The following is a 25476-nucleotide window of genomic DNA, read 5'->3' as shown; positions in this document are numbered from 1 at the left end:
AAAGTGATAATGATTGAGAAATTATGAATGTGATGTCTTCAGCGACTTGGGTGTGAATGCTTATCAATAAATAAATAATGGGCAGTTGTAGTACGAATGGAATTTCCCATTCCATATTGCAACTAGGGCTGCAATTACATATTGTATTACAAAATTTTTCATACCTTATTTTCCTCTGATTATGATATTGAAATTAAATTTTAAAAGTCATTAGTTTAGAATGAGTTAAAATGAGAGGCTCATTGGATAAGAATTTGGATGCCTGCTGCCTTTCTCTGAAGAGGAAAATAGAGGGCAGTTAACCATAATTGGCAGTTCACTGACTTAGGTGGTAGCTTTTTTGTAATAAGAAACTTCCTTGGGAAACAAATGAAAGCTCCCTCATGTCTACACAGATTCACGACATGCTGATGGAATCTGCTCATATTTCTATAGAAAGGCTGTGTAATAGAGCAAGCAGTGCTTAGTATTCCATCAAGAGGCTGTTTTTTATCTCTTGAGCCAGTAACTCCTTTAAATTTCTTATGAAGGAAGCAAAAAAATTGTCCTCTATAAAACTGAATAGGCAGTGGTTTTGTTCAATTATGCAGTTATATAAGTCCATACCACACACATTTTATATTTTATGTGCCAAAATAAGTTATCCTGAAACTGTTAAGCTTGTTTTACAAAGAATAAAATTGTACATTCTCTTAGTAATAGATTCTTAATAAGAATATGTTACTATTTTTTATATTTTTAAACCTATTTAAAAATATAACATTAGGATGATCATTTTAACATTTATTTCCCATTCTTTATTATTGTAAAATTATATTTTTCAGTCCTTCATTTTTTATATTTGAATTTAAATTGTTAATTTTTACAATGGCTTGTCTTGTTTATAAAGATAGCCATTTTTGCTCATTCATTTATTCTTTCATTTATTTAACAATTACTTATTGAACACTTATGTGCCTAGAACAGTGTTAGGCACCATGGATGCAATGGAAATTTCCAAGTAGGAATAAATAGAAAAGTATGCAAAGTGTAGAATGCGTTGGTAACAGATGGAGTTGTTAAGATCTGGAACTGGAGAGTTTAACAGGAGCTAGATCATGAAGGGGCAACTAAGAGTTTGTGCTTCATCTTGAGGGCAATGGGGAATTCTTAAGGACTTAATCAAAAGATTGACATGATTAGGTTAGTATTTTAGAAAGATCACTTTTGGCTACCATGCAGAGAATGGATTGCAAAGAAACTGGAAGTATAGCAACTAGTTATGAAGATGTTATAATAATTCAAGCAAAGATGATGGTGTCCACAGTAGGTAGAGGCAGCTTATAGATGAGTCAGCTCATCAGAGAATATGTGTAGAGTTAGAGGGAAGAGAATCTGAAATTCATAGCAAAATAACATTTGAAATTTAGGTTGAGGAGAGAGAACCCAAAGTGAAGAGTAGAAGGAGTGGCTAGAGAGATGGGAGGAAAACTGGGAGATGGTTTGGAGGGAGCCCAAAACTAAATGATGCACACATTACTTTTGTGCCTGGGGAGAAAAATGTTTTGACATTTGTATTAGGTGAAAATAGACGAGTGGTTCCCTTTTTAAAACAAAGCAAAAGCATAGTATCTAATAAGTTATCACTGCTACTTGGTCAATTGTCAATAGGTTGATAGATTTTTCAGGAAAGGGAATTGGAGCAAACCTCCTTGATGGGAGACTCTCTATTAGACTTCTTGGGATTTGAATGGGTAATGAGGCTAATCTATCAGCATCATTATGCTATTTCAGGGATGCAGTGATGATAAATGTGAATATGGGGTAGTTCCAGAGACTCTCTAAATTAATTACCACCTTACAGTTATCTTCAGACACTTATTAACAACATTTAGATTTAGTTTTAACAATCTATCATAGTCCTTTTAAGTAAGAGGCTTCTAAATCCCAGCAGTTGTTTGTATTAGCTGCCAAATAAAGAGGAATATGACCATGAGCTCTGTGCAAGTCAGAAAAGCTAACAGCACTTCTGCTTTCCCACATATTCCCTTAACTGCAGGGAAAAACAACAATAACAAAATTCAAAAAGGACTACTTTTCATTCAGATCTGTATTTCAAAGAACATTTAAGATATCATCTTTACATTGTTTATTAATAATATCTAATTGGTATGATCAGATTTTGATTTTTACAGTATATATATATAGTGAAATTACAACAATTTTATGAAGTCGGTATTTGCAGTAGCTCCAATTAACCACTAAGGGGCCAGAAGCCCCAAGTTGTTCCCTTTACATATCTACAAGTGGAAGGACTGGTATTCAAACTGGTATTCAAATTGGTATTCAAATGGTCTAGTCTTTTGTCATTCGACTTTTCCAATGGTTTTAAAATGTACTTGTTTGTCTTTCGAATCCAGCTTCCTGTCTATAAAAAGCCTAGTGTGTAATAGCTCCTGTTTTCATTCCAGGGCCTCTGATGTGCCTTCTCAGATTCTTACAGCTTCACAAAGCTAATTTAAATTATGTGCCAGCAACAAGCCAGCCTCCTAGTTAGAGGAATTGGGGCTCTAGTGCAGGAAAGATGGACAGAAGAAAAAAAATTAACTTGATATTTGGATGATTTTTTTTTTTTTTTTTTTCACACACACACACACTGTATTTTATTTTTACAAGAGATAAATCGACTGACACCAAGCATTGTACATGGATGACCACAACAAAAGCAACAATGATTGCAATTACCAAACATGAAACACACTCATACTATGTCATAGTATTGACATTCAGTCCAGTAATCCTCCACTGTAACAGCTCCTTTACTTTGCAGTGAAAATTGATTTGTATATTCTTTGCCTCTGAGTCCTTGTGGAATTTTTTTTTTTTTTTTTAAATTCAGACAGAAAGTCACAAAAATTATACTCATCCTCATCAGTTCACTCAGTCCCATGTAATTAATTTTTTTTTTTTCATCTTGATCTTTTGTTAGCACTTTTATGAGTTCATCAGTTTTTCATTAGAGTTCTGAAAATGCTTATTCATTCAGTTCAGCAGTACAGTCCGTTGCCAGAAACCTGTACTTGTCAGAGTCTTTTCCATGTATTTCTTGAAGATGAAACCCTTTTATAGGAACATATTTGCAAAATCATCAGAGTACACCCAGAACTGTCTGTAAATGACAAAAGACTTAAAAATGACCATGGTTAAAGATTTGATGACAGTTCATAATAATGCAGTTGACAAGAAAATTAGTTATTTCTGAGATATACATTTTAAAGTAATAAATAGGATTATTACTTATAACATTATACCAGAACATATAAGATTTTTAGAAATTTCATGTAATGTCTGAAACATTTATATTAACATATTTCCATACATATTTCCATACAAGTACAAATATAAGATTTTTAGAAATTTCATGTAATGTCTGAAACATTTATATTAACATATTTCCATACATATTTCCATACAAATACAAATATGATTTTTAGAAATTTCATGTAATGTCTGAAACATTTATATTAACATATTTCCATACATATTTCCATACAAATACAAATATAAGATTTTTAGAAATTTCATGTAATGTCTGAAACATTTATATTAACATGTTTCCATACAAATAACCCAATGAAAGTTTAGTATTAGTTGTTTTGTTTGTTTTTTTATACTGCAGGTTCTTATTAGGCATCAGTTTTATACACATCAGTGTATACATGTCAATCCCAATCGCCCAATTCAGCACACCACCATCCCCACCCCACCGCAGTTTTCCCCCCTTGGTGTCCATATGTCCATTCTCTACATCTGTGTCTCAACTTCTGCCCTGCAAACTGGCTCATCTGTACCATTTTTCTAGGTTCCGCATACATGCATTAATATACGATATTTGTTTTTCTCTTTCTGACTTACTTCACTCTGTATGACAGTCTCTAGATCCATCCACGTCTCAACAAATGACTCAATTTCGTTCCTTTTTATGGCTGAGTAATATTCCATTGTATATATGTACCACATCTTCTTTATCCATTTGTCTGTTGATGGGCATTTAGGTTGCTTCCATGACCTGGCTATTGTAAATAGTGCTGCAATGAACATTCGGGTGCATGTGTCTTTTTGAATTACGGTTTTCTCTGGGTATATGCCCAGTAGTGGGATTGCTGGGTCATATGGTAATTCTATTTTTAGTTTTTTAAGGAACCTCCATATTGTTCTCCATAGTGGCTGTATCAATTTACATTCCCACCAACAGTGCAAGAGGGTTCCCTTTTCACCACACCCTCTCCAGCATTTGTTGTTTGTAGATTTTCTGATGATGCCCATTCTAACAGGAGTGAGGTGATACCTCATTGTAGTTTTGATTTGCATTTCTCTAATAATTAGTGATGTTGAGCATCTTTTCATGTGCTTCGTGGCCGTCTGTATGTCTTCTTTGGAGAAATGTCTATTTAGGTCTTCTGCCCATTTTTGGATTGGGGTGTTTGTTTCTTTGATATTGAGCTGAATGAGCTGTTTATATATTTTGGAGATTAATCCTTTGTCCGTTGATTCATTTGCAAATATTTTCTCCCATTCTGAGGGTTGTCTTTTCGTCTTGTTTATGGTTTCCTTTGCTGTGCAAAAGCTTTGAAGTTTCATTAGGTCCCACTTGTTTATTTTTGTTTTTATTTCCATTACTCTAGGAGGTGGATCAAAAAAGATCTTGCTGTGATTTATGTCAAAGAGTGTTCTTCCTATGTTTTCCTCTAAGAGTTTTATAGTGTCCAGTCTTATATTTAGGTCTCTAATCCATTTTGAGTTTATTTTTGTGTATGGTGTTAGGGAGTATTCTAATTTCATTCTTTTACATGTAGCTGTCCAGTTTTCCCAGCACCACTTATTGAAGAGACTGTCTTTTCTCCATTGTATATCTTTGCCTCCTTTGTCATAGATTAGTTGACCATAGGTGCGTGGGTTAATCTCTGGGCTTTCTATCTTGTTCCATTGATCTATGTTTCTGTTTTTGTGCCAGTACCATATTGTCTTGATTACTGTAGCTTTGTAGTATAGTCTGAAGTCAGGGAGTCTGATTCCTCCAGCTCCATTTTTTTGCCTCAAGACTGCTTTGCCTATTCGGGGTCTTTTGTGTCTCCATACAAATTTTAAGATGATTTGTTCTAGCTCCGTAAAAAATGCCATTGGTAATTTGATAGGGATTGCATTGAATCTGTAGATTGCTTTGGGTAGTATACTCATTTTCACAATGTTGATTCTTCCAATCCAAGAACATGGTATATCTCTCCATCTGTTGGTATCATCTTTAATTTCTTTCATCAGTGTCTTATAGTTTTCTGCATACAGGTCTTTTGTCTCCCTAGGTAGGTTTATTCCTAGGTATTTTATTCTTTTTGTTGCAATGGTAAATGGGAGTGTTTCCATAATTTCTCTTTCAGATTTTTCATCATTAGTGTATAGGAATGCAAGAGATTTCTGTGCATTAATTTTGTATCCTGCAACTTTACCATATTCATTAATTAGCTCTAGCAGATTTCTGGTGGCAGTTTTAGGATTCTCTATGTATAGTATCATGTCATCCGCAAACAGTGACAGTTTTATTTCTTCTTTTCCAATTTGTATTCCTTTTATTTCTTTTTCTTCTCTGATTGCCGTGGCTAGGACTTCCAAAACTATGTTGAATAATAGTGGTGAGAGTGGACATCCTTGTCTCGTTCCTGATCTTAGAGGAAATGCTTTCAGTTTTTCACCATTGAGAATGATGTTTGCTGTGGGTTTGTCATATATGGCCTTTATTATGTTGAGGTAGGTTCCCTCTATGCCCACTTTCTGGAGAGTTTTTATCAGAAATGGGTGTTGAATTTTGTCAAAAGCTTTTTCTGCATCTATTGAGATGATCATATGGTTTTTATTCTTCAATTTGTTAATATGGTGTATCACATTGATTGATTTGCGTATATTGAAGAATCCTTGCATCCCTGGGATAAATCCCACTTGATCGTGGTGTATGATCCTTTTAATGTGTTGTTGGATTCTGTTTGCTAGTATTTTGTTGAGGATTTTTGCATCTATATTCATCAGTGATATTGGTCTGTAATTTTCTTTTTTTGTAGTGTCTTTGTCTGGTTTTGGTATCAGGGTGATGGTGGCCTCATAGAATGAGTTTGGGAGTGTTCCTTCCTCTGCAATTTTTTGGAAGAGTTTGAGAAGGATGGGTGTTAGCTCTTCTCTAAATGTTTGATAGAATTCACCTGTGAAGCCATCTGGTCCTGGACTTTTGTTTGTTGGAAGATTTTTAATCACAGTTTCAATTTCATTACTTGTGATTGGTCTGTTCATATTTTCTATTTCTTCCTGGTTCAGTCTTGGAAGGTTATACCTTTCTAAGAATTTGTCCATTTCTTCCAGGTTGTCCATTTTATTGGCATAAAGTTGCTTGTAGTAGTCTCTTAGGATGCTTTGTATTTCTGCAGTGTCTGTTGTAACTTCTCCTTTTTCATTTCTGATTTTATTGATTTGAGTCCTCTCCCTCTTTTTCTTGATGAGTCTGGCTAATGGTTTATCAATTTTGTTTATCTTCTCAAAGAACCAACTTTTAGTTTTATTGATCTTTGCTATTGTTTTCTTTGTTTCTATTTCATTTATTTCTGCTCTGATCTTTATGATTTCTTTCCTTCTGCTAACTTTGGGTTTTGTTTGTTCTTCTTTCTCTAGTTTCTTTAAGTGTAAGGTTAGATTGTTTACTTGAGCTTTTTCTTGTTTCTTTAGGTAGGCTTGTATAGCTATAAACTTCCCTCTTAGAACTGCTTTTGCTGCATCCCATAGGTTTTGGGTCGTCGTGTTTTCATTGTCATTTGTCTCTAGGTATTTTTTGATTTCCTCTTTGATTTCTTCAGTGATCTCTTGGTTATTTAGTAACGTATTGTTTAGCCTCCATGTGTTTGTCCTTTTTACGTTTTTTTCCCTGTAATTCATTTCTAATCTCATAGCGTTGTGGTCAGAAAAGATGCTTGATATGATTTCAATTTTCTTAAATTTACTGAGGCTTGATTTGTGACCCAAGATGTGATCTATCTTGGAGAATGTTCCGTGTGCACTTGAGAAGAACGTGTAATCTGCTGTTTTTGGATGGAATGTCCGATATATATCAATTAAATCTATCTGGTCTATTGTGTCATTTAAAGCTTCTGTTTCCTTATTTATTTTCATTTTGGATGATCTGTCCATTGGTGTAAGTGAGGTGTTAAAGTCCCCCACTATTATTGTGTTACTGTCGATTTCCTCTTTTATAGCTGTTAGCAGTTGCCTTATGTATTGAGGTGCTCCTATGTTGGGTGCATATATATTTATAATTGTTATATCTTCTTCTTGGATTGATCCCTGGATCATTATGTAGTGTCCTTCCTTGTCTCTTGTAACATTCTTTAATTTAAAGTCTATTTTATCTGATATGAGTATAGCTACTCCAGCTTTCTTTTGATTTCCATTTGCATGGAATATCTTTTTCCATCCCATCACTTTCAGTCTGTATGTGTCCCTAGGTCTAAAGTGGGTCTCTTGTAGACAGCATATATATGGGTCTTGTTTTTGTATCCATTCAGCCAGTCTATGTCTTTTGGTTGGGGCATTTAATCCATTCACGTTTAAGGTAATTATCGATATGTATGTTCCTATGACCATTTTCTTAATTGTTTTGTGTTTGTTTTTGTAGGTCCTTTTCTCCTCTTGTGTTTCGCACTTAGAGAAGTTCCTTTAGCATTTGTTGTAGAGCTGGTTTGGTGGTGCTGAATTCTCTTAGCTTTTGCTTGTCTGTAAAGCTTTTGATTTCTCCATCAAATCTAAATGAGATCCTTGCCGGGTAGAGTAATCTTGGTTGTAGGTTCTTCCCTTTCATCACTTTAAGTATATCATGCCACTCCCTTCTGGCTTGCAGAGTTTCTGCTGAGAAATCAGCTGTTAACCTTATGGGAGTTCCCTTGTATGTTATTTGTCGTTTTTCCCTTGCTGCTTTCAATAATTTTTCTTTGTCTTTAATTTTTGCCACTTTGATTACTATGTGTCTCGGCGTGTTTCTCCTTGGGTTTATCCTGTATGGGACTCTCTGCGCTTCCTGGACTTGGGTGGCTATTTCCTTTCCCATGTTAGGGAAGTTTTCGACTATAATCTCTTCAAATATTTTCTCTGGTCCTTTCTCTCTCTCTTCACCTTCTGGGACCCCTATAATGCGAATGTTGTTGCGTTTAATGTTATCCCAGAGGTCTCTTAGGCTGTCTTCATTTCTTTTCATTCTTTTTTCTTTAGTCTGTTCCGCAGCAGTGAATTCCATCATTCTGTCTTCCAGGTCACTTATCCGTTCTTCTGCCTCAGTTATTCTGCTATTGATTCCTTCTAGTGTAGTTTTCATTTCAGTTATTGTATTGGTCATCTCTGTTTGTTTGTTCTTTAATTCTTCTAGGTCTTTGTTAATCATTTCTTGCATCTTCTCAATCTTTGCCTCCATTCTTATTCCAAGGTCCTGGATCATCTTCACTATCATTATTCTGAATTCTTTTTCTGGAAGGTTGCCTATCTCCACTTCATTTAGTTGTTTTTCTGGGGTTTTTTCTTGTTCCTTCATCTGGTACATAGCCCTCTGCCTTTTCATCTTCTCTGTCTTTCTGTAACTGTGGTTTTTGGTCCACAGGCTGCAGGATTATAGTTTTTCTTGCTTCTGTTGTCTGCCCTCTGGTGGTTGAGGCTATCTAAGAGGCTTGATGGGAGGCTCTGGTGGTGGGTAGAGCTGACTGTTGCTGTGGCGGTCAGAGCTCAGTAAAACCTTAATCCACTTGACTGTTGATGGGTGGGGCTGGGTTCCCTCCCTGTTGCTGTGGCGGTCAGAGCTCAGTAAAACCTTAATCCACTTGACTGTTGATGGGTGGGGCTGGGTTCCCTCCCTGTTGGCTGTTTTGCCTGAGGCAACCCAACACTGGAGCCTACCCGTGCTCTTTGGTGGGGTTAATGGCAGACTCTGGGAGGGCTCACGCCAAGGAGAACTTCCCAGAACCTCTGCTGCCAGTGTCCTTATCCCCACGGTGAAACAGAGCCACCACTCGCCTCTGCAGGAGACCCCCCAACACCAGCAGGTAGGTCTGGTTCAGTCTCCCCCAGGCTCACTGCTCCTTCCCCTGGGTCCTGATGCACACATTACTTTGTGTGTGCCCTCCAAGAGTGGGGTCTCTGTTTCCCCCAGTCCCGTCAAAGTCCTGCAATCCAATTCCCACTAGGCTTCAAAGTCTGATTCTCTAGGAATTCCTCCTCCCGTTGCCTGACCCCCAGGTTGGGAAGCCTGACGTGGGGCTCAGAACCTTTACTCCAGTGGGTGGACTTCTGTGGTATAAGTGTTCGCCAGTCTGTGAGTCACCCACCCAGCAGTTACGGGGTTTGATTTTACTCTGCTTGCGCCCCTCCTACCGTCTCACTGTGGCTTCTCCTCTGTCCTTGGACGTGGGGTATCCTCCTTGGTGAAGTCCAGGGTCTTCCTGTCAATGATGGTCCAGCAGTCAGTTGTGATTCTGGTGCTCTCGCAAGAGGGAGTGACAGCACGTCCTTCTACTCCGCCATCTTGGTTAATCTCCCTGGATGATTTTTAAAAATGATTTCTCTTTATTGGATACAGTTCAGTACCCAATACTGGAAATTTTTTGAAAAATATGATACTTTCGCCATCACTTTAAAAAATAACATTTAATTTTGAAATAATTTTAGACCTAAAGAAAAGTTGCAAAAATAGATCAGAAAGCTCCTATATTCTCTCACCTGTGTTAAAATCTCTCATAACCATAGTGTATTAGTTGAAACCAGGAAGTTAACATTTCTGATAACTATTAAGTAAACTATAGACTGTAGTTTTGCACGTTTTACCCATCAACATACTTTTTCTGTTCCATAATCCAGACCCACATCCCACAGTGCATTTACTTGTTTGGTTTCCTCACTTTCCTCTGGTCTGTGATGGTTCTTCAGTCTTCCCCTGTCTTTCATCATCTTGATATTACAGAAAGGACTGGTCAGTTATTTTGTAGAATATCCCTCAATTTGGGTTCGTGTAATGTTTCTCATGATTAGACTGATGTAATTTTTTTTGGCAAGAACACCACTGAAATGATATTGTGCCCTTCTCAGTGAGTCACGTCAAGGAGTGCATAATGCCACTGTCTTATTGGTGATATTGACTTTAGCCACTTAGTTAAGGTGGTGTCTGCCAAGTTTCTCCACTGTAAAGTTACTATTTTTTCCTTTATAACAGTAAATATCTTGGAAGGGGGAGCACCTTGAGACTATGCAAATATCCTATTTCTGCTGAAACTTTCATCTACTAATTTTAACATCCATTGGTAGACGTTTCTTGAAACAATATTACTGTGTTGGCTTTAGATGATTTGTATTACCCCTCTACATTTATTAATTAGAATTCTTCTGTATGGAATAGGTGGCTTTATTTATTTATCCAATTATTTATATTTATCAGTATAGATTCATGTATATGTATTTTATTCTATAAGTTATAATCTGATATCACTGTTATTGATTTTATTGGTCAGATTGTTCTAGCTTTGGTCATTGGGGGCTTTTTCAGGTTGACTCTTGTGTCCTTTTGATATGCCCTCATTCCTTTCCTTTTTGAGCACTGTTTTATTTCCTGAAACCACAAAATGCCCCAGGCTTGTTTTTCATTTTCCCAGCGTCAGTCCTGGACTCAACCCATTATCCAGAGAGTTCTGGTTCCTTTATTGGAGAATGGTATTTAGAAACCAGGATCTGGGTGACAGGTGTGTGTCATTGTTCCTCGGCCCTCTCAATGGACAAAGCTTGGAAATACATGTATGTGTGCTAATCCACGTATGCACACATCTGTATTTCTTTGTGTATCTATCCATTGAACAAACAAGCAAACACAAGTTTATACTGATACCTCAACCATCTGGTGGGCTGAACTGATCATAAAACTGTCCTAATTGAAGTCCTTGAAAAATTAAAATTTCAAGTTTTCCAGCTCTAAGAACACTAGGCCCTAAATGAAGAATTTGTGTTTTGTTTCCAAATTTGCCAGAAAGCAGTTGTATCACCTTGATTTCTCATTTTCTGCCTCCTGACTTGGAAAAGTGGAATAACAATGCCTACCCTACCAGGTTACCCATTGGTTGCAAGGATTTTATGAAAGTCTTGATTTTGTCTCAATTTCTTTGTTGGTGTCTCTCTGCTTTCCTTCATGGCCAGTCTTCCACCCTGCCTCCAGGCTTGTTCCTCGGAAAGCCCTTCACACTGCAGTTAGAATGACCAATCAGAAATAAAAATTGGGCCCCATTTCTCTTCATGTTTAAACTTTCAATGGCTTTTTATCTGCTAAAAAGTAAGATCTAAGGACATGACATGGCAAACAAGACCCTGTATGGGTCTGTCATATCTATGAGTCTCATCTCTTATTTTCTATCCTCTAATATTACAAGATTGCTTGATATCATCTTCCCTTGCCAACAGAAGTTTTTCTTCCAACTCTTTGCTTTTGTGATACTATTTGGCCAGATTGGGATTGGCATGTTCTTGACAATTTCTTCTAGCTAACTCTTATGTAAATTTCAAGGATCAGTTTGGTGTCATATACCCATCTACTGTGTCATGTGCTTGGTACCTGATACTTGGTCAATACTTGATGAGCTTGAAGAGTTGTCTGCTTTTTCTGTTACCACTTCCTTATTACTTCTGATGCCTGATACCTGAGGCCACTGTAGTGTGCTTTCTGCCTTCGTTAGTTATCTAAAATTGCTCTTGATAAGGTACTAATTGCCAAATTCATAGGCATCTTTCAGATCTTATCTAACTTAACACCTAAAGAGTACTGGATATTAGGGGTTACTCATTGTGATTGCCATGCAGAGGGTTATAATAATGATGAATGAGTGGAGGTGGATTAGTTGGGAGAAGATCAGTACTGAGAAATAAGGCTGGAGAGGTAAACCAGGGCCGCTTGTTATAAAAGTCAGTAGGCCATGTTAAGGAGGTCAAATTTATCCTGAAATCAATGGAGAGCCCTGTAAAAGGTTTAAATAAGGAAGGTCGTATTGTAGAAACATAACTGTGAATCAATTTGTCAAGACTGGAGAGCATGTCAAAATGAAATAGGACAATCCTGGAAAGAAGAGAAATTAGGTTGTTGCATACTTCTCGAATAATATCATGGTTTAAATAAACTATGGTAGCCACAGTATGAGAAATTGGAAGTATTCAAAAGATATAGTAGATAGAATCACCATGATCTGATGATGAATTGGAAGTGGAGGGTGAGTGGGAAGAAGAAATAATAGATTTTTAGTTTCTTATTAAATGATAGAGGAATTCCCTGCGATTGGGATTTCAGAGTAGGCGTGGCTTTGGGAGAAGAAGATGGTGAGTTTACTGGGAAATTTTGAATTCAAGATGCCTGTGAAACATCTAAATGGAACTGTCGCATTGGACATATGTGTCTAAAGCCTGAAGTACATATGGGCAAAAGATGCAGGTTTTGAAATCAATAGCATGTTCATGGTAAATGAACTGATGATTGTAGATAAGATATCCCAGGATATCTGTGAAGTGAAAAGGGACTGAGCACCTTCCATTGCCTTTCCCTTTTCACCTTAGTGAATAGATCCACCACTCACCCATTCACCCAGCTGGAAACCGTGGAATCATGTTCAATGACATCCTCTCTGTCACCTATCCAGCTCATGCTTACGTCACTCTCCTGCTTACATCCTCCTTATTCTGACCATCTCTGCCTTTGCTCAGGCTCTTGAATTTCTATTATGGACTAATTATTATTGTTCTTACTGATCTTCAGGCTGTCAGCTTAACTTCTTCAAAACCATCTATTTTATGCACTGTGTACCCTTAGAATCTACACATGATTTATAAAATATTTGAATGAAGATATTTTTGAAAAGTATAGAGTGATAAAGAAATAGAAACTAATAGATTTTAACTGAGGGTGAAATCTCAATTATCTTTAGAAACTCTGTTCTATAACAATTTATAGGTGAGACTAAACAAAAATATTAATATTTATTTCCTTTGTGGGTACTTAATACCACCTATCACAGGTAAAAGGAAAACTATCTTTCAGAGTAATTTTCAAGAAACATATAATTATTTTGTGGGGGTGTAATATGGAAAGTGATCTGGATAAGGGAATAAAAGCTATTGTCTTAAGGCAAGAGGAATAAAGGAAGAAAGTCAAAGAAAACCTATCAGAGTAATTTTGTATCTCACCCCAAATTTCTGACATGATCTTAAAGGTTCTAAGCCAAGGAGTTATGATGGCCAGTTTGTGTCCTCTTTAGCTTGCAGCCACTGAAAGATGGTAGGGAGCCTCTGGTACATACCACTTTGCCACAAACTAGTACCGGTGATGACACTCACAGTAGTCTTTTGATGATATTAATGGCTGATGGTTTTAAGAGAATGGATTAAGCAATAAATGTAGATATTCTTAGATACTTAACATTATGCATAGAGAAGGCCAAAGAAGGCCTTCTACCATAGAGAAGATAAACTCTAAAATGGTATACCTGAATCCTTTTGAGACTTTGTTGAAAAGCAGGACCAAAACAAAGGTAAGAGCAAAGAAAATATCAAAACTGATTTTTATTTGAAAACATTTTTTGTGAATAAAATTTCTTAACCAATTGAATAGATTTTCATTTTTCCTGCTACTTTACTCCTTTTCTTTGTGTCAAATGCCCAGAGACAATTTGTTGTTTTTCTCTTATACTGAGAGTTTAGTTTTCATACCATCGGAGAGAGAATACTCTGGAAAGCAGTAGAAGATGGACATTTAATTCAGTCTCTAAATTGCAATAATACAGTGAGTTTTACAATGCTGAGACCAGTAAACCATCACAGTAGAGTAGTGAATTTGAAGTAAAGAACCATAATGTTTTCCATAAAAGTAGTATTTGTTCGCTTAATGAATAGCATATATTTATTGAGAAATAAATATGCACTGATACTATTACTGATGGAGGAATACAGCAGTGAATAAAACAAAGTCCCTGTACTTCAATAAGCTTGCATTCTACAGAGGGAGCTTGAAAATAAGGAAGTAAACAAATATAATGTCAACTAGTGATGGGTGCGAGGATGAAAATGAAGCTAGCTTCTGACATAAAGAGTAAAAAGGGAATTATTTTGGAATGGAGTCAGTGTAATTCCCTGGAACATCTAAGACCATTTAAAATTCTCATGTATTTTATCTATATACATGGAGGGGATATCATTTGGCTGGTGACACTGTATTTGGGAATCTATGTAAAAATGAGATACCTTAAAATGCACATTCTAAGATAGTTGAGTTGGTCCCTGATTTTTCAGAGACCTCATAATTATCCTTTTTGATCTAAACATAATATAAAAGGACAGAAATTCATTCCTTGTATCTTGGAAAAGTCCTCGAAGGGTTCATGATAACTATATAAATTACTCATGGAGTTATGTTGTTTTTATTAGTAGTAGTAGAAAGACTTTAGCCCAAGGATTAAAATGCTAAGTGCACCCTTAGGGAAAGAAGGGCTAAGACAGGAATTTGTCCCCATGTTGACTGCTTCAGGAGAGGCTGAGTGGAGAGTTCTAAATTCAGTATGCATACTCAGCTTGGCTACATTTTCCAGCACTTTGCATTTGTAATCATTTAATAGCTATAATAAGGAAGTCTTAGGACTCAGTAAGAGCAGTCCATTTTTCCTTTAAATAAGATTATATCCTTCCACAGAGCCTAAGAGGCAGACTAGGCTGTTCAACAGAAAGATAATGTGAGCCTGGGCCTTATAAGTAATTTTAAGTTTTCTAGTGGCCATATTCAAAAAGTAAAAAACAAACAAAAACCAGGAAAAATTAATTTTAATGACATATTTTGTGTAATCCAACATATCCAATACATTATCATTTCAGTATGAAATCAATATAAAAATTATTGGGACTTTTTCCATACTAAATGTTTGAAACCTGGGGTGTATTTTATACTAACAGTACATAATTTAAATCAGCCACACTTCAAGTGCTCAATAACTACAGGTGGCTAGTGGCTACGCTACTGGACAACACAGGGCTAGAAGTGTACAAAAAACACAACTGAGATTTGTATGTTTATCTTGTGCCCTGCTACTTTGCTAATTTGTTTATTAGCTCTAATAAATTTTTTGGTTGATTCTTTGTGATGTCCTATGTATGGAAACATGATATCTGTGAATAGAGATATTTTACTTCTTCCTTTCCAATTAGGGTACCTTTTATTTCTTTTTCTTGCCTAATTGCCTTAGCTAGGACTTCCAGGCTGATGTTGAATAGTAATGGCAAAAGTAAGCATTCTTGTCTTATTACTGATCTAAGGGAGAAAGCTTTCAGTCTTTGGCCATTTAATATGATGTTATCAGTGGCAAAATCAAGCAATATAAAAGATTCCCACTAGTTTAAATTAGAAAGTGAAGTTTTTTGAATAATACTAGGGTATCTCCTGGAACCAAAAAAGAGATGGATAATGAAGAATCATGAAGTACATTACCTTACAGACCCTATCTGAACAATTGTCATTTAAAATGACTCAGCTCTAACACTGTTCTGCTTCTGGATCCCTTTATTATGAATATCATAGTCCTGAGAAAGAAAAATGAATCTAATTGGCTCGGTTCACATCAGGTGTCCACTGCTGGCCCATTCAGCTAAAGTAAGGTATAGTGTGATGTAGTAAGGCAGAGCTATTAGCAGTCCAGCCCTGTTTGCCAGGAATTGTTCTCAGAGAAGGAAGAATTACTGTGGGCTAACAACTTTCTGCCCCAGAGAACAAGAGCTATAGGAAATGCTAACATAGAAACAATGTTTGTATTGCTAAATTCATCCTTCAGATTTTATTTACTATGCCACTAGCCTTTGCCTCATCATCTGTGTTGTCAAGAGTACTAAAAATGGTAGCATTTTTTGTGTTGAAGTCTCTTAGCATTGACTTATTAGACTTAATTCCTCTAAAGGTGTTGAGCTAATTACATTTCAGAATAATTCAAGTGGAAACTCCATTTAAAAACAGATGCAAGAAGCCAAAGAACTGGTATAACTCTAAATAATAAACAAAAATCTCAGGCTATAGCAAGTGTAAAATTTGAAAGACTATAGAAATAATACAGATTAAAAATTATTCTAAAAAAAGAGATGTTTGAGATATATTGGAGTAGATTCTTACTTTCTCCTTATCCTGCTAAATATTTTTAGTAGTGATTATGCAACTTGACATTATAGTTATATTAATTTGTGTATTTATTGTCTTCCTACTCCATTAGCACTTAAACTCTGTAACAGTAAAGCCTGCTGGTTATTGCCATAACCTCTGCACCTAGAACAGTGTCTGGCACACAGCAGGAACTAAATAAATGTTTGTTAAATGTCCTACGTGGTGAAAGAAAACGTTCAACTCTCTGACTACTTTCTTGTTGCCCGGACCAAATAAAAATGATGTGTGGAGACTTAGATCTGAAAATGACCTTGGGAATTATTTCAGGTTTTGTTTTGTTTTTAATTTACAACTGAAATCATTGAGGTCCTTATAGATGTATCCTTGACCTAGGAGTCTACAGGAAAAGAATTCAGAGAGTCACCTATGATTGGATTTCCTTTAAAATGTACTATGCTAATGTCAAGTGAATCATAAGACATCTATTCATTGGCAAGAAAATTGAATAAGCACTACTTCCGTGGCTTCAACTCCCCACAAAGCACAGTTCTGCTCCCAACCCCCCTGAAGTTCTGAATATAAATGTAAAATATAAATATAAAATGTTCACCAAAAATTAAAATTTGTAGTATCTGAAATGTACTCTATAGAGACTTCAAATATATATTAAAATATTAAATATATACATCAGCATTTTATATGCCTAAGTTTTATTCAGTGCAATATTATGTGAAGCTTCCAAAAGATCAAGAGATGATATCATCCTGGACATTGGGTCCATCTGGATAATCTGGGCTAATTAATCTTCCCATCTCTTAATTTAGTCACATCTGCAATGTGACTAAACGGAAAGTAATATATACCAGGTTTCAGGGAAGGTAATATATACCAGGTTTCAGGGATTAGGATGTGGCCATCTTTGGGGGCTGAGGGGCATTATACTGTATATTTCACATCTCTACTGGGCAAAAGTCCACAGATTAACCTCTTTCTCTACAGATTTGTAAATGGCTCAGTCAATAGAAAGTCTAGCTCAGTACTGTGTTTAAAGAATACTTAGCAATCTCTTTCATCTATTTCTGAGTTTCAGATAATTTGTCTAGTCATTTAGAATCAAGTGGGTTTCTTTTTTTTAGGGAAAGGCTGCAAAAGTCACTGAAAACAACAGAAAAGAGATACATTTTTGGAGGATAAGACTATCACTTGGAAGAGGAGCCCTGGCTTTAATTTACTAAATAATTTCATTTAAAAGACCTCATGTGATTCTGCTATGGAGATTTTGTAGCTACCTTTGTTTTACTCCAACTTCAAAAGATATGATAAATGAGCAAAAAGAGTGAGCAGTGCATATACAATCCCATGTCTCACACCATCTGAAAAATTGTCAGCATATCACAAAGAGAATGCTCATAACAAGTGCTCAAAATCATAAAAGGAGTAAATCATACTAGATATTTTTAAAAAGCTTTCTATTTTTGAAAGATTTCTTAAAAAAAATTTTTTTTTTAAAGTTAAGCAGTTGTGATATAAAGATCCACTATCAATTAAAGGGTTCATTACTCAGTGCTGGGTGAAAATTTGGCAGTTGTTTTGGAAAACTACTACTAAATTTCTAGGATGTGTGACTTTATTTGTGACCTGGCTTGGAATGTTGGCCTTGATTTATATGGTTTATTAACTGATTATTAGAACATGAGCCATTTGTTAGGTGGAAACTATTCTGTATTTGCACACATAAATATTTGTAAATTGGAATTAAGTGATTATGAAAACTGGGCATTTTATAGTGAGGTTTTATGGATGATAACAATAAAAACCTCATGGGGCAGCAATGTGTCCTAGTACTTTGTATGGATATTGTTGGTTTACTGTATTCATTGTTAAAGCCAGTCTTGTGGATCCTGCTACATGTTGCATCTACTTATTTATTAATAATTTTCAGCTGATGCTTGTTCTAGTGGTCCCAGGTGTGAGCTTTGCTGCTTTCTCTGATTCTGCTGGAAGTGAGAGAAATTAGACCGGATCTAGGATAGCAGAAAGAACCAGTGGAACTAGTCTCTTTCTTTTTTATGATATTCCAGAATCCAATGTGCAGGATTGTGTGCCCAGCCTTTATGCATGCTTCTAGAGCTCTTGTTAATGGCTGCTGAATATCAGACACTCTAAATCCCCCTAACATTCCTACAAAAAGTAGCTTGTTAGCAATGTAACTGTTCAGGGAGCCATGAAGTAAGTACACAGGGCACTGGGTTTTCAGGCATTTGTTCATTTCAGCTGATGAATATTTAATATTATTGAGCACTTGGAAAAAATGTAAAAGCTTTGCTAAAAATCCAGTTTTAACAATTAGGGCTTCTTGTGCATTCTTATCCTGAAAGTCTGAAATTTATAATATTGAATGGCTGAAGAGGGAAAATAGGTTTTAAGTCTGTTACTGGAAATTACTTGGGAGTTTTTTGGAAGGTGGTGAATAATAAGTGAATAATAAGTCTTGTCTCTGTGGAAACAAGAGCCTCTTGGGTCTGCCACTGGCCACTGGCAAAAAGTGCTCTAATGTTCTTATTTTATCCCCAAGTCTCTGATAGTGATGGTAATGGAGATTTTGTAATGAACAGACTAAATGACATCTCTTAATCTTCACAATTCTTTTTCTTACTCACAAGAATCTTACAAATCTATTAGTCAGAATTACCAAAATGGTGGACATATAATGGTAAAGATATTTTATTGAGTAGAGGTGGGGAGTGCTTTCACTTTCTCTTCTCCAAAATATCCCTGAGCAGTTACCCAATTCAACCACATGAATGTGTATGCAGTAGTTTTCCTCTTCTCTGTTTTACATTTCATTATTCTTCACTCTGGCTCTCTAGTCAAGTGATCATCATTTCCAAATTTCCTGTCTTTTTCAATGATACTTGGAATGATCTTACCCATTTAGTACTTGTGTCATGCTCTGTTCTCATATAAAGAATGGAGAATGGTGAGAAGGAAGTAAATGTTTTTCAATAATTTTAGGAAATGGAAAAATACTGAGAGAAAGAAAAGGGAATGACAGCTTAGCTGATCTGATACTTATGTGTATTAAAAATCACTCTTTTGTGTTGGGATAATTATTTTTATTCTTTTACAAAAGGTAAGGGAAGATTTGGGAGGAAATGAGAAAGCACATTTGGAGATCCTGAAACTGGGGAGATCCTGAAAGCACTGACTGGACAGAACTGGGTCCAGCTTGATTTTGTTCTGAATTTGTACATTTACTCTCTACAACTTCTAAATCTTTTCTCAAAATGCCCAAGGAATGGAAGAAAGTGCTAGGGGGTCCAAATGGGAGACCAGAAGGAAAACTAAAGCCTCTCTGATTATATTTTCATATATCACTCTTATTTTATGCTGCATTAAACATTTCATCTTCCTATTCAATAAATCTTTCCCAGAAAAATTAATTAAAATGGAACAGATGGCCTCAGACCTTGGACAAGATTTGCCAGAAACCAGTAGAAACTTCAAGGGAGAATTCACCCAAAACAAGGATTGCTTCTTGAAAACATTTCTTGGGGACAAAAGGAGTAAATTATGCCAAGAAGAAATGATGCATTTTCTCAGCTCTGTTCACATCAGTACTGTTCCTGCATACTAGGACAAAACTGAAAATAAGTTATCTTTTCATTGAGGCCACAAGCTTTCATAGCTTGATATAAATCAACCTATATAATAGTGACATTAAAGCCAGTAAAAGCAGAGTGAACTAACAAAGTCATTTCTCAGGATTTTCTTACCAAACCAATTGTCAATTATTATTCATTGCAATAAAACTATTGCCCTATACCATATGCTATAGTCTGGAGTAGAAGTAAACATTCTTTTTAGATAATTCAGTCAAATTTATTCAGTCAGTAATCAATACACATATGAAGTAGATTCGAATCTCTGGAATCCTAATAAAACATACTGGAAGGCTGCTTGCTCTTCACAGTTGGTGTTCTTAAAGGAACAAAATATTCTAGCTGTTAAAGAGAGCAATCAACGCAAAATTGATCTAAATAAATAACTCCCTAGGTAATAATTTTTAATGTTTTTATAACAGAAGAATTTCTAAACTATTCTTAGTTACTTTAAAATAAAACAATTATTAACATTAGCCTATTTGTATTATGGTTCTTCTTTACATTTGTGGTATTATATAAATATCTTAAATTTTCAATTCTTGACACTCAAATATATATATATATATATATATATATATATATATATATATATATATATCAGAAAGAAATTTATTTTAAGAAATTGGCTCATGTAATTATAGAGGTTGGCAACCCCAAAATTTGCAAGGTGGGTAGGCAGGCTGGAAACACAGTGAAGAGTAGATGTTGCAGTTCAAGTCTAAAGGCCATCTGCTGGCAGAATTCCCTCTTGCTTGGGGAGATCAATCTTTTGTTTTATTGAGGACAACAGCTGATTGGATGAGGCTTCACATAATGAAGGGCAATCTGCTTTACTTAAAGTCCACTGATTTAAATATTAATCTCACCCAAAACACACTCACAGAAACATCCAGAATAATACGTGACCAAATATCAAAGCACCATGGCCCAGCCAAGTTGACACATTAAACTAACCATCACATGAGGTGGTGAAAAAGTTCTGAAACTAGAGAGAGGTAGTGGTTGCACAACATTGTAAATGCACTAAATACCACTGAACTATACACTTTAATATGGTTACTTGTGAATGGAAAGGAGACGAAGATGGCAGAGTAGGAGGATGCTGAGCTAATCTCCCCCCACAAACACATCAAAAAAACATCTACCTATGGAGCAACTCTCACTGGAAACAAACTGGAGACTGGCAGGAAGATTCTGCTATAACCAAGGCTGCAAAGAAACACTCACATGGAATCGGGTAGGAAAGGAGGAGAAGCAATCAGATTGAGACCTTTAACTCTAGCAGGGAACACAGAAGAGGAGGGAGATATCAGAGGCTTGGAGCTCCTCCCTGGGGAGTGAGGGATTGGAGCCACATATTGGACATCCCACTCCTGAGGTTCAACACCAGGAAGATGAGTCCCCGTAGCTGGTTTGAAAACCAGTACGACTTACAGGATAGCTGTTAGAAGCTAAGACCCCACTTGTGAAGAATGTATGCACATGCTTACTCCTGGGAATGGGGTGGAGGAAGCAGATTGACATTGTCTGAGGCTCTGGCTGGTTTCCCATGAATGCCCCAGCAAGGGTCCCAGCCCACATTGGGCACCTACTCCAACCCCTCTTGTTCCATTGCAGCTCCCCACTAGGGCAAAACCTGCTGTTGCTGAGGAAAGTGTACACTTATGGAGGACATAGCTGACTTGGATCCAGCCCTGCCTGTGAACATTGCTAGTGCTTGTGGAGGTGGTGGATTGGGATCTGTCTGGAGCTCTGATTGGCATGCTGGGACCATCCCAGTGTGTGCCCTGGCCCATCCCAGTGTGTGCCCCTTCCAGCCTCTCTTGCTCTGGGACTGCTCCCTACTGGGGTGAAAGTGCCATTGCTGGGATGGGGGAGAACACACACTTAGAAGGAATGGAACCAGCTCAGACCCAACCCTCAGGGCTTCTGTACCATCAGCTTGGGACCCAACTCCACTCCCAATAGGGTGGTGATGGCCACTGAGCATAGGAGAATCCCTGGCTCATACCTGGCTCTGGCTCTAGGCCCTCCATCTCCAGCCCCACCTCCCATCCAGGTGATAGCTGCCGGCAAACCCAGGGAAAGATGTGACCTGTGCTCATATCACATCCAGCTCTCTCACCAAAGCCACTGGGCACACGCAGACTGCATGGGGATGCTCCCATACAAGGAAACCCCTTCAAGACTGGGATGGGTAACTGTTTCACCTAATTTCATAGAGATGGAGAAAGTTAAACAAAATGAGAAGACAGAGGAATTTGTTTCAAATGAAAGAACAACAACCCCCCCTGAAAAAACAACTAATGAAACAGGTACATAATTTACCAGATAAAGATTTCAAAACATTAGCAATAGAAATGCTAACTGAACATGGGAAAAGAATAGATGAACACAGGGAGAATTTTGACAAGAAACTAGAAAATATAAAAAAAGAACCAGTCAGAGCTAAAGAACACAATAACTGAAATGAAAAACACACTAGAAGGAATTAACAGCAGACTGGGTGGTATAGAAGAATGCAAAAGTGTTCTGGAAGATAGAATAACGGAAATCACCCAATCAGAACAGCAAAAAGTAAAACAAATATAAAAATAAGGACAGTTTATGGGACCGCTAGGGCAACATCAAGCGTACTAACATTCACATTGTAGGGGTCGGAGAAGGAGAAGAGAAAAAGGGGTAGAAAATGTATGTGATAAAATTATGACTCAAAACTTTCTGAAGAAAGAAAGATATCCAGGTATAGGATGCACAGAGTCCCAAACAAGATGAACTCAAAGAGACCCACAAAAAGACATATCTTAATTAAAATGGCAAAAATTAAAGATAGAGAATTTTAAAGGCAGCAAGAGAAAAACAGAGTCACATACAAGGGAACCCCCATAAAACTATCAACTGATTTTTCTGCAGAAACTTTGCAGGCCAGAAAGGAGTGGCATAATATGTGTAAAATATTGAAAGGGAAAAACCTGCAACCTAGGATACTCTACCAGCAAGATTATCATTCAGAATTGAAAGAGAGATAAAGAACTTCTCAGACAAGCAAAAACTAAAAGAGTTCATCAATACTAAATCTACCCTGAAAGAAATGTTAAAGGTTTTTTTTCTAAGCAGAAAAGAAAAGGCTACAACAAGAAGTAAGAATTTATAGGAAAGGAAAAATCCCACTAGTAAAGGCATATATATTGTGAAGTCTGTGGATAACCACTTAAATAAGCTAATATGAAGATTAAAAGACAAAAATTGTAAAATGAGCTATAACTACAATAAACAGTTAAGGGATAGACAAGAAGATGTAAAATACGACATCAAAAGTACAAAACATGGGGGAGAGGAGTAAAAAATGCAGATCTTTTAGAATGTATCTGAACTTAAATGAGCATCAGTTTAAAACAAGTAGATGTAATTAATAGGTCAACAAATATGAATCCCTTGGCAGCCACAAGTCAAAAACCTACAATAGATACACAAAAACTAGAGAGAAAAGAACACAAACGTAACACTAAAAAATCATCAAACCATAAGAGGAGAGACTAAAAGAAGAAGAAAAGAACAAAGAACTACAAAAACAACCAGAAAACAAGTAACAAAATAGCAATAAATACATACCTATCAGTAATCACTTTAAATGTCAATAGATTAATATAGGATCCCCCAAAGCCTTCAGAGTCAAAGGTTTTACCCAGGATAGGTTTTTTTGCTTTTAATTTTAGTTTTAAAACAATTTTAGATTCACAGAAAGTTGCAAAAAAAAAATGTGTATGAGTATGGGGAGTTTCTGTTTACCCTTCTTCCAATTTTCTCCAGTGAAAACATCTCGTATCATTATAGTGCACTATCAAAACCAGGCAGTTGGCATTGGTGAAATCTGTAGAGTTTATTCAGATCTCACTGATTTTAAATGCACTTGTGTGTGTGTGTGTGTTTCTGTGAAATTTTATCTCGTGTAGGTTCTTGTAGCCACAGCCAAACAAGATAAAGAACTGATCCATCACTACAACATACTCCCATGAACTACCCCTTTACAGCCACAATTGCCTCCTCTCTTACCCTCCATAAACTTTGGTAACAGCCAATCTATTCTCCACCTCTATAATTTTGATATTTCAACAGTGTTATATAAATGGCATCATACAGTATGCAACATTTTGAAGTTAGCTTTTTCCCCTCAGCGTAATTCTCTTAATTTGCATTCAAGTTGTTTCATGTACCAAGTTTGTTCTTCTTTATTGCTGAGTAGTATTCCATGGTATGGATATACCAGTTTGTTTAACCATTCCCCATTGAAGGATATATCTGGACTGTTTCCAGGTTTTGGCTATTACAAATAAAGGGGCTATGAACAATTGTGTATAGGTTTTTGTGAGAAAATACATTTTCATTTCTCTGGGATAAATGCACAGGAGTGCAATGGCTAGGTCATATGATAGTTGCTTAGTTTTATAAGAAACTGCCAAAATGTTTTCCAGAGTGGCTGTACCATTTTATATTCCCAGCAGCAATGTATCTGTGATACAGTTTTTCTACATCCTCACCAGAATTTAGTACTACCATTATTTTTTATTAGCCTTTCTGATAGGGATATAGTAACATCTCATTGTTATTTGAATTTACATTTCCTTGATGGTTAATGTTATTTTCCATCTGCATATCCTCTTAATGTCTTTTTTTCCATTTTCTAACTGGAGTTTTGAGAGTTCTTCATATATTCTCGATTCAAGGCCTTTGTCAGATATATGGCTTGCAAATATTTTCTCCAGGCTGCAGCTTGTCTTTTCCTTCTCTGCACATAATCTTTCACAGAGCAAAAGTTTTTCATTTTGTTGAGGTGCAAATGATCAATTTTTCATTTTATGTATTGTGTTTTTGGTGTTATAGGAAAGTTTTTAATGTTAAGTGTATAATTTATTTATAATCCTCTGAAAAATGGAAAATTCCATGTGAGACGTAGATGGACACTGGATGAATAGCAGATTAACCAGAATGCACTATTACCTCACTATCTTGAGTAGGTGGGAACATATGAAGAAATATTTTAAATTATAGAAGTTTAGTATGATATTGTGCTCATTCTTTTTAAAATTTTTTTTCTTGAAGTATAGTTGATTTACAACATTGTGTTAATTTCTGCTGTACACCAAAGCAATTCAGTTATATATATATATATATATATATATATATATACACACATATATATCTGTGTATATATATTCTTTTTTTAATATTCTTTTCCATTATGGTTCATCACAGGATATTGCATATAGTTCTCTGAGCTATACAGTAGGCATTCTTAACTGAATCTTTCAGGAGCATAAAGGAAGAAGAATTTAGATGTTATTAAATAATATCTGCAAAATCACTATGCTGATTCACTGGCAAAAATGGTAAAAGACTATTTTACAAAAGTATGATTTTTCTCTAATTGTCTATTGAAGAATTATAATAAACTGGTTGAAAAAGTATTAGTTAGGGTACCTGATAAAATATGGAATTCTCAGTTAAACTTGAATTTCAGGTAAACGGCAAATACTTTTTTAGTATAAGCATGTTCCAAACACTGCATGAGACATACTAATACTAAAAAGTTATTTGATGTTTATC

Source organism: Balaenoptera ricei, chromosome 4 (genome assembly GCF_028023285.1).
Source record: "Balaenoptera ricei isolate mBalRic1 chromosome 4, mBalRic1.hap2, whole genome shotgun sequence".
In the NCBI taxonomy this organism is placed as follows: domain Eukaryota; kingdom Metazoa; phylum Chordata; class Mammalia; order Artiodactyla; family Balaenopteridae; genus Balaenoptera; species Balaenoptera ricei.
This window is presented reverse-complemented; position numbering follows the sequence as displayed.